The sequence below is a fragment of the Lagenorhynchus albirostris genome, chromosome 5, assembly GCF_949774975.1.
Source record: "Lagenorhynchus albirostris chromosome 5, mLagAlb1.1, whole genome shotgun sequence".
In the NCBI taxonomy this organism is placed as follows: Eukaryota; Metazoa; Chordata; class Mammalia; order Artiodactyla; family Delphinidae; genus Lagenorhynchus; species Lagenorhynchus albirostris.
In genome coordinates, this window is record NC_083099.1 from 63,864,181 (window position 1) to 63,874,103 (window position 9,923).

Genomic DNA, 9,923 nt, shown 5'->3' on the forward strand with positions numbered 1-9,923 from the left:
ATAACTTTTTTGACCAGTCATCCAGTAATGGGCATTTTGGTTATTTCCAGTATCTTTCTTTTGCAAACAATGCTGAAGTTCACGATCTTGTGCCTATATCATCTCATATATTCATACAGTATATCTGAATGATTAAATTCACCAGAGTAGAATTGCTGGATCAAAAGGTGTCATAGTTATTGCCTAATTGCGCTCCATAGGGATTGTACCAATTTGTACTCCCCCAGCAATGAACATATAAGAGAGTGCTATCAGACTTGGATTTTTGCCCATCTGATAGCTTAAAAAATGGTTTCAGGACTTCCCTGGTGGCGCAGTGGTTGAGAGTCCGCCTGCCGATGCAGGGGACACGGGTTCGTGCCCCGGTCCGGGAAGATCCCACATGTCGCGGAGCGGCTGGGCCCGTGAGCCATGGCCGCTGAGCCTGCGGGTCCGGAGCCTGTGCTCCGCAACGGGAGAGGCCACAACAGTGAGAGGCCCGCGTACCGCAAAAAAAAAAAAAAAAAAAAAAGGTTTCAGCGTAGTTTTTTTAAGAATTTATAATAAAATTTGTGTTAAGGTTTTAAAAATAGTTTTTAAATTTTAAATTGTGATATAAAAAATAATGTAAAATTTACCATTGCAACCATTTTTAAAAATTTATTTATTTATTTTTGGCTGCATTGGGTCTTCGTTGCTGCACTCAGGCTTTCTCTAGTTGTGGCGAGCAGGCTCTCATTGTGGTGGCTTCTCTTGTTGCAGAGCACGGGCTCTAGGTGCGTGGGCTTCAGTAGTTGTGGCATGCGGCTCAGTAGTTGTGGCTCTCAGGCTCTAGAGCACAGACTCAGTAGTTGTGGCGCACAGGATTAGTTGCGTCGTGGCATGTGGGATCTTCCCGGACCAGGGCTCGCACCCGTGTCCCCTACATTGGCAGGCGGATTCTTAACCACTGCGCCACCAGGGAAGTCCACAACCATTTTTTAAGTGTACAATTCAGTAGTGTTAAACATTTTAACATTGTTATGAAACAGATCTCCAGAACTTTTTCATCTTGTAAAATTGAAACTCTTTACCTATTACATGACAATTCTCCATTTCCCCCTCCCCCACTTCCTAGCAACCACCATTCTACTTTCTGTTTCTATGAATTTGACTAATATAGATACCTCATATAAGTGAAATCATACAGTTTTTTGTCTTTTTTGTGAGGCTTGTTTCACTTAGGATAAAGTCCTCAAGGTTCATCCATGTTGTAGCATATGACAGGATTTCCTTCCTTTTTAAGGATGAATAATATTCCGTTGTGTTGTAGATATCACATTTTGTTTATCCATTTATCCATCTATAGATATTTGGTTTGCTTCTACCTCTTGGCTACTGTGAATAATGCTGCTATGAACATGAGTATGCGGATAACTCCTTGAGGTTCTGCTTTCAGTTTTTTTTGATAAACCTAGAAGTGGGATTGCTGAATCATATGGTAATTCTATTTTCATTTTTTGAGAAACCACTATGCTGTTTTCATACTGCACCATTTTAGCATAGTTTTAATTTGCATTTCTCTCATTTTGTGTGGGGTTGACATCTTCTCATATTTAAAAGAAACTTGCCTTTTTTTTTTCTATGAACATTTTGTATCTTTGCCCTTAATGAGATTTTTTTCTATTATTAATTTGAAAAATTTTTTGCTTTTGTGCCTCTGAGTCTTCCAAATTTAGAAGCTAGTAGTCATAAGTACGGGTTTGGAGTAAGACTGCCTAGGTTTGAATTCTAGATCTGTTAATAGATGTGCAATATTGATTGGGCAAGTTGCTGAAAATTTCTGAGCCTTAGTTTTCTTATCTGTAAAACAGGAATATCACTGAGTTGTTATGAAGATTAAATGAGATGATGTATATTATGTGCTTAGTATAGGGCTACTGTGTTAAGGCAAGAAAAGGGGATAAAAGGCCAAGTTTCAGGAAGGAGGCAAAACTGGCGTGATTCACACACGGAAAGATTGTATACATAGAAAACCCTGTAGAAGCTATAAAAAGCTATTTGAACTAATTAATAAATTTATCCAGGCCATAGGTTATAGTCAATATAAAAAATTTATTTGAAATAATTAGAATAGCTAAAACGATTAGAAACTAAATAAAAATATCACCATTAAAATACCAAATACATAGAAATAAATCTTTGAAAAAAGCACAAGACCTCTCTACTGAGAACTACAAAACATTGCTGAGAAAAATTAAAGATCAAAATTAAAAGTACAGTATATATACAGTTGACCCTTGAACAATGTGAGCATTAGTGGTGCTGATGACCCTCGTGCAGTTGAAAATTTGCAGTAATTTATAGTCTGCCCTCCATATACACAGTTCCTCCCTCTGGGTTCCAAATTTGCAGATTCAACCAACTCAGATCATGTAGTACTGTACAGTGTACTATTGAAAAAAATCTAAGTGGACCCATGCAGTTCAAACCTGTATTGTTCAAGGGTCAACCATACCATGATCATGGATTATAGAACTCAAAACTGTTGAGATGCCAATTCTCCCTAAATTAATGTATAGATCCAATACAAGCTCTATCAGAATTCTAGCAGGCATTTTTGAAGAAATTTTCAAGCTGATTCTAAAATTTATTCGGAAACGCAATGAATATAGAAGAGCTAAAACAATCTTGAAAAGAAACAGCAAGGTGGAAGATTTATAATATGTGATTTCAAGACTTTAAAGCTACAGTTAATCAAGTATTGCCCTAAGCATAGATAAATAATATCAATGGGACACAACAGTGCGTCCAGAAATCGGTCACACATATAAGGTCAATTGATTTTTGATCAAGGTGGCAAGTAAATTCAATGGGAAAAGGATAGTCTTTTTAAACATGTTGCTGGATCAAATGGATTTTCTTATGGGGGAAAAAAAAGAACCTCCATGTCTTTCTCACTCCATACACAAAAGTTAAATAGGCATGGATCATAGATCTAAATATAAAGCTCAGAACCAAGAGCTAGGAAAAACAAAGAAAAATATCTTTGCAATCTTGGAGTATGCAAAGATTTCTTGAGCAGGCACTGAAAGCACTAACCATAAAAGTAAATTAAATACAATTAAATGAACTTACGTTCTTACTGCAAGACTTCTCGGGACCTTTATTAATGTTTTTAGTAAGAGGATCATGCAGCATTTCTCAGCATGTTTGACCACAGAAGCCTTTTTCATCTGGAGCACTGAACTAAAATACAGGAGTGAGTGTGGCATAGAATTTACTTGGAGAAGTGTTGCTTCAGTCCTCTCCTCAAAACATACTATTTTTGAGGGTTGTAATAAGTTAATGATCATTTTCTCCCTCTTTGGTGTGAATTACTGTAATTGTATCCATTTCAACAGAGTGAAGAAAACCCTTCTGCCAAAAGAGCTGTAATAACTCCTCACCCCATAATGACTGGTCAGCCAGCCAACTGTTGCAGTTATTACTACCGGTAGGATTCTGGGATAGTGTCACATTAGATTGAAATTTGCCATAATAAGAGGAATAAAGAGTGACTGAAGATACAAAGCATTTTTGCATTCTGCCTGCTGCTGTTTCCATATACTTGTTTGGCCTGCTCTGCCCTGCTCACTTATTGCCTGGCAAACAAACTCCAAGTTATTAACCCCTTGCTTCTCTCAAATCACTCAACTCCTTTAGTAATTCCAGTTCCTAATTGCTTGAAAGCCTTTTTTTTTTTGCCCCCTGTGGAATTCCCACTCTCTGACTCACAGTTCACTGTCTTAATCAGATTCCTCTTTCTGCTGTTTCTGCCCATGAATTGATTTTTATGGAATATGGATTGTCACATAAGAAGTAGAAGGACCAAAATAGAAAGTAGAGGGAAATCAAAGCCAAACTTTACTTAAACCAGAATTTGGCTGAAGGCTGTATTCGGAGAAAGAGATCTGAGGAAGAAGTCAAAATAGTATTGTAATGCCAGTAGAAATATATAAAGAAAAGAGAGTTTAAGGAAGTGTCCCTATAATGTTTTTGGATTGTATTTTAAAAATTGATTACTGTAACAGATATTAGTTTCTCCTGAATGTGGAAAGCTAATAGCCAGATAGGGAAATGTTATCTGTGACATCTGAATGTCTTCCAGTGACTTCCTCATGTGGAAAGTGAAGTGATAATATCTCACTCTGCCTTCCTCCCAGGACAACAAATACAATCATAACCAGATAATAAAATATACTACTTCGAGCATTAGTCTAGAATTTAAGGAATAAACTTTGAATGCCATGTTGTGAGATGTGTACCATTGTTTTCATAGCAAAATGATATGATGGATCCTGGTAAAATTCATTTCAAAATACATTTGCAATACAAACTTAGTAGAAACAATTTACACAGGTTGTTCTGCAGACATCAAAGAAATGATGGAACATCTGGAAAGTATAGAACGGCCTTTTTTCTACTTCTCAATAAATGCAACACAAAGTAAACACACCCTTTACAGTACTTTATGACACACCTCATCAAAAAACAGGCAAGAGAGATTACTTAGGCAAATGCTTAGAGGCAGGATTACAACATAGATGACAAAAGAATTTTACATTAGAAATTGAAAACCAATTTTTAGTTTGTATTATAATAGTATAAACAAAAGGGTGAGACATACCTCAGAAGGCATCTAGGGATTGTGAGGTGTCAAATGGAAAGATGTTTACGTAACTCTACTGCTTATTAACCTGGACCTGGGAGCTGAAAGAAACTTGATGTCTTTATAGCAGCCTGATACTTTATTATAATCAGAATGGAAGTTTTAAAAGTTATTGAACCCCACCTCTAGGCTGTCTTTCCATTCTCCTTAACAGCTTTCATAATTTAATAAGATGATGGAGGTGGGGGCACAGTGGCTGCCGAGTGTCTCGGAAACTACAAGCTTTCCTCACTAAAGTTCCCTAAAGTATCTAGGGGATCATAAACCAGGAAACAAACCTCACCAAGAAAGACCATAAAAGGTTACTAATTGAAAACCTGAAAAAGGCTGCCTTGTAATCTCTTACCTGGAAAATGATTAGACAATAAGGTCCATAGGAACAAACATGAAAAACAAAGTGGTTTCTATGGCTGCTTTGAGAAACTGTGAAAGAAAAATAATTTTGCCAGAACTTTTTCCAGTTGAAAGTTTCAAGAATAAACTTTTCAGACAATACTCTTCAGAAATCATATGAGATACACGTTAGCAGCAATAAATACAATTTGGAAATGACCAACATATAAGTGGATATTAACAGTGCTGGTTCACTGAATAAAGCAAAAGAGCAGAAAACATGAGAACCTTACATTCCAGTAGAGAAGTTACCTGCACTCGGTAGCAAGACCGTTATGCCCATCTAATGAATTCTTAAATTTTTATATTTATTTTTTATTTCTAGAATTTCCTTCTGATTCTTTTTTTTATACTTTCCATCTCTGTGGTAAAATTCCTCATTTATTCATGCTCCTTGTTTCTCCTAAATCCTTTAACAGAGGGACTTATTGTGATGGCAATTACAAGAATCCATACATAAGTTAAAATTTGTAGAACTGTACACCACAGGAAGTCAATTTCACTGTGTGTTATTTACAGAAAAAACTATGGCCTATTTAAAGCAAAAATAATAACAATGTACAATAGAGTTAAGAGCATATAAAGAAATAAAATATATGATAACAAGAGCACAAAAGTTGGGATTGAAGTAGTACAAAATAGTATGAGGGAGGTTGTAATAAGTTAAAGTTACATAACATAATCTCTAAAACAGTGGTTCTTAGGATGTAGTCAGCCCAGCAGCATCGGCATCACCTGGGAGCTTGTTAGAGATGAAAGTCTCTGGCTCCACTGCGGACCTGAGTCAGCAGCTCTGGGGGTATGGCTCAACAGTCTTTCTGTGATTCTGATACATGTTAAAATGTAAGAACCATCACTTTAGAGCAAAGGTTGGGAAACTTTTTCTGTAAAGGGTCAGATAATAATATTTTAGGCTTTGTGGTCTCGCAGCACTGCGTTCTAATGAAGTATTATTTATTCTTTAAAAAAGGCCATGAGCTGGATTTGGTCCATGTGCTGTAGTTGCTGATTTCTACTTTAGAGCAACCATTCACACACACATGCACATGCACATATACACATAAACAGATATAGCTAAAATGCCAGAAAGGAAATAAAAAGTTAAAAAACACAAACAACCCTCTCTATGCACAGTAATGTGGGACCGTAAAAATGATCATGCAAGCTGAAATCATGCAAAGCACTTTTAATATCAATGGAAAAAAATTTGATTGTTCTGTGACCTTTAAAATCTTTTTTTTTTTTTTTTTTTTTTTTTTGCGGTACGCGGGCCTCTCACTGCTGTGGCTTCTCCCGCTGCGGAGCACAGGCTCCGGACGCGCAGGGTCAGCGGCCATGGCTCACAGGCCCAGCCGCTCCGCGGCATGTGGGATCTTCCCAGACCGGGGCACGAACCCATGTCCCCTGCATTGGCAGGCGGACTCTCAACCACTGCGCCACCAGGGAAGCCCCTTTAAAATCTTTTTTGTCGTAACATTTTTGGCTTTACTGTGGTGTCATGCCATCCTGTGCGGCTGTTCTCCGGAACAGTAGTTATTTATCTGTCCGCTTTCTCTCCCACCTGAGTGCATGCCACCAACCCATGGAAGATTCGATGGAGATGGACATGAGCCCCCTGAGGCCCCAGAACTATCTTTTCGGTTGTGAACCAAAGGCTGACAAAGATTATCACTTTAAGGTGGATAATGATGAAAATGAGCACCAGTTATCTTCAAGAAGAGGGGCTGGCGCAAAGGATGGATTGCCCACTGTTGAAGCAGAAGCGATGAATTATGAAGGCAGTCCAATCAAAGTAACACTGGCAACTTCAAAATTGTCTGTACAGCCAACGATTTCCCTTGGGGGCTTTGAAATAAGACCACCTGTGGTCTTACGGTTGAAGTGTGGTTCAGGTCCCGTGCATATTAGCGGACAGCACTTAGTAGCTGTGGAGGAAGATGCAGAGTCAGAAGATGAAGAGGAGGAGGATGTGACACTCCTAAGTATGTCTGGAAAGCGTTCTGCCCCTGGAAGTGGTAGCAAGTTTCCACAGAAAAAAATAAAACTTGCTGCTGATGAAGATGAAGATGATAATGATGACAACGATGACTTGATGATGAAGAAGCTGAAGAAAAAGCTCCAGTAAAGAAATCTGTACGAGATACTCCAGCCAAAAATGCACAGAAATCAAACCAGAGTGGAAAAGACTCAAAACCATCAATACCAAGATCAAAACGTCAAGAATCCTTCAAAAAACAGGACAAAAACTCCTAAAACACCAAAAGGACCTAGCTCTGTAGAAGACATTAAAGCAAAAATGCAAGCAACTAAGGAAAAGGTGGTCCCCTTCCCAAAGTGGAAGCCAAGTTCATCAATAATGTGAAGAATTGTTTCCAGATGACTGACCAGGAGGCTATTCAAGATCTCTGGCAATGGAGGAGGTCTCTCTAAGAAAATAATTTAAACAGTTTGTTAAAATTTTCCATCTTATTTCATTTCTGTAGCAGTTGACATCTGGCTGTCCTTTTTATAATGCAGAGTGAGAACTTTCCCCACCACGTCTGATAAATGTTGTCCAGGTTCCATTGCCAAGAATATGTTGTCCAAAATGCCTGTTTAATTTTTAGAGACGAAACTCCACCCTTTGCTTGGTTTTAAGTATGTATGGAATGTTATGATAGGACATAGTAGTAGTGATGGTCAGACAAATGGAAATGGTGGGGAGACAAATATATACATGTGAAATAAACCAGTATTTTAATAAAGTAGCACTGCTCTTTCTAAAAAAAAATTTTTTTTTTTGGCTGGGGCAGTGGAAGAAGATATTTTGCTTGACTGGAAAGGAGCATTAGGGAACTTTCTAGAGGTCTAGAAGTGTTGTAGATCTTGCTTGGGGTGGTGGTTACATGTGTAGAACTGTTGACATTCATTAAACAGAACACTTGCGATCTATGTATTTCATGTATGTAAATTATATGCCACTCAAAGATTTTTTTAAGGTACAAAATAAAGGTCTGGAATAAAATTTGCAGTTCACGTTAAGTGACATCCTTATTACAGATAAAATAAGGTAAATTATACGGAATGAATTCTTTAGGAAGAAAGATGAGGAAGGCAGTCCAGGCAGAGGAAACATTTGCAACGCTTGGGAAGAGGTATGGGAATGAATGACGTTTGAGAAGCATTGCTTTATGCGATGGGGAGCCATGGAAAGATTTTCATTAAGGGAGTGAAATAATCAGAATGTATTTTAGAAAGATTGCTCCTGTAGGAATTGAAGGGGAAGGAGATTAGAAGCAGGGAGATATATTTGGAAGCTCTTGTTACAGGCCGTATGAGAAATGAAAGGAACCTAAGGGAAAGATGTGCGAATCAAGAGTGGGGCAAGGGCTTCCCTGGTGGCACAGTGGTTGGGGGTCCGCCTGCCGATGCAGGGGATGCGGGTTCGTGCCCCAGTCCGGGAGCATCCCGCGTGCCGCGGAGCGGCTGGGCCCGTGGGCCATGGCCGCTGGGCCTGCGCGTCCGGAGCCTGTGCTCAGCAGCCCGGGAGGCCGCAGCGGTGAGAGGCCCGCGTACCGCAAAAAAAAAGAGTGGGGCAAAAACTTGAATGGTACTTAGATGGAATCAATTGGATTTAGTGACTAGATTTATTAAAATATTAGCAAACATTTGTGAGCAGGCATTGTGCTTTGGGCTGCCATGCCTTATCTCATTTAACCTTTACAGTAACCATCTCAGTAGGTATGGTCATAATTATCACCATCACCAGCACCGCTGTCATTTTCTCCATTATACAGATAATGCTAAGTAACTTGCCCAAGGTTACACAGCTTAAAAGTGCCGGATGCAAAGTTTGTAATGTACAGTTTCTCAGGAATAAATTGTAGGAATTCTTAAGATATTTTATGTCCCAACTTGCTAACACAGTAAGTGGGAAAACAATAACAGAAGACTGATTTCATGACCAAATGTAGAAAAGTCAAGCAAATCATAAAATCAAAAGAAATACAGTCGTCCCATAGTATCCCTATGGGATTGATCCCAGAACCCCTCAAATACCAAAATCCACAGATGCTCAAGTTCCTTATATAAAATGACCTAGTATTTGCATATAACCAAAGCACATCCTCCTGTATACTTTAAATCATCTCTAGATTACTTATAATACCTGACATAATGTAAGTGCTATGCAAATAGTTTTAAATACAATGTAAATGCTATGTAAATAGTTGCTGTTACACTACAAATTTTGCTTTTTGGAATTCTTTTTCAAATATTTTCTATCTACAATGGGTCGAATCCATGGATATGGAACTCATGGATATAGAGAGCCAGCTATACTTGATTTAAATCAAATTCTTGGAACATATAACCTATGCCATATTTTCCAAAGAACAATTCAATAAAATTTCACTTATTTCTTTCTCTATATATTAATTTTCCCCAAAAAAATCTTTAGCAAGAAATATTAAGTTTATTAGTATACATAAGAAAAATATATAAAATTGAAATCATACTGCAATATCATTAAAAGAAATAGACTTTTTCACATAAAATATAAAAAATATTTTTATAAATAGTATAATGTTGAGAAATATTATAAACTGGAGATTAAATTTAATACCATATGAAAAGCCTCCACAGCACTGCTAAGAAAAACTATATTGCATTAAGTTCCTCAAAAAGAAAATATGTAATTGAAATTTACATTTTGTAAATGTACAGTATGTACGTACAATGTATACAATGTATACAATGTATACATACAATGTATTGTATTGTGTTATATAATATATCCTTGTAGCTAAAATTATGCCTATTAGTTTGTACCTCTTAATCCCCTGCCCCTATATTGCCCCACCCCCCTTCCCTCTCCCCACTG

General features: G+C 37.7%; 1 pseudogene; it reads left to right on the forward strand.

Annotated features, from left to right (window-relative positions):
* Window positions 1–6,523: 6,523 nt before the first annotated feature.
* LOC132521058 (nucleophosmin-like) lies at window positions 6,524–7,788 on the forward strand (annotated as a pseudogene).
* Window positions 7,789–9,923: the final 2,135 nt, after the last annotated feature.